The sequence below is a fragment of the Condylura cristata genome, unplaced genomic scaffold, assembly GCF_000260355.1.
Source record: "Condylura cristata isolate star-nosed mole 26May11 unplaced genomic scaffold, ConCri1.0 scaffold00035, whole genome shotgun sequence".
Lineage (NCBI taxonomy): Eukaryota > Metazoa > Chordata > Mammalia > Eulipotyphla > Talpidae > Condylura > Condylura cristata.
Window position 1 is genome coordinate 15,301,436 of NW_004567136.1, and position 1,039 is coordinate 15,302,474.

Here is a 1,039-nt window from a genome sequence, read left to right on the forward strand (position 1 = left end):
GCCCGCGAGGGCCGCGCGTGCCAGCCCTGGGAGCCACAGAGAAGCCGTTCCGCCTCTCTGGGAGCCTTCCCAGTGGGAAGCACAGCCCTTACAGTCAGCTCCGTTCGGGGTGTCCTTAGGGTGCAGGGGGGCGCGTCTCAGCACTGTGGAGCTCTCCCCAGCCCCTGCAGCGCCAGTCTGAACCCCGCCAGGGGTGGCCCCAGGGCGCGCAGACCCCACCTGTCTCCCCGCTGCCCCTCAGCCATGGGTTCCCGTCAATCCACCTGTTCTGCTCCCCGCTCTGTCTCTGGCTATCGTCTGGCCTGCACCCCAATTCCTGTAGGCATTAATAAACAAAATCGACCTTTTAAAAAATCACTCACATTGTATGTTTGCTCAAACTGTGACATATGCACGTAAGAGTTGTGCTTTTTTTTTTTTCTTTAAGATTTATTTGTGCATACAGAACTGGGGTACAGGCCAGAGGCTCAGGGGCGGTGAGAGGATTCCCCAGAGACAGAGCAGGGAGCAGAACAGGCAGATGGACGAAGTCCACTGCTGAGGGGAGCAGCGGACGGGTCCGGAGGGGGCTGCGGCGCCAAGAAGATCACCTGGGGCAGGCGAGAATAGAACTACAAAGGAAGAGGCTTTAGCTTCTCAGGGCTGTGCTGTGACCCGCTGCGCCACCCGGGAGGGCCCGATCTGTGCATTTTATTGTACATAAATTCTATCTTCATTAAAATGTGTCCTAAAAATTATAAATTGACAAAAACTTGTGGACATTACAAATATTACTAAAATCAAAATCAGCAACACGTTGAGAAATATCTATCAAGTGTAACACTTGAGCTCTTCCATAAAGGACATCTAAGAATCAAATGAAAAAAGTAAGACCCCACCCCCCATAAATAAGTGGGCAAGAAGGACTGAGAACTTAGAGGAATTGAAACAAAATGTAAAATGTTGATCCGAATTAGTAACAAAGTTCGAATTCGCATTCGCTCACTTACCCAGCGAGGAGGCTTCGGAAGTCACCGGCGACTCGTGCGCAGGAATGAGA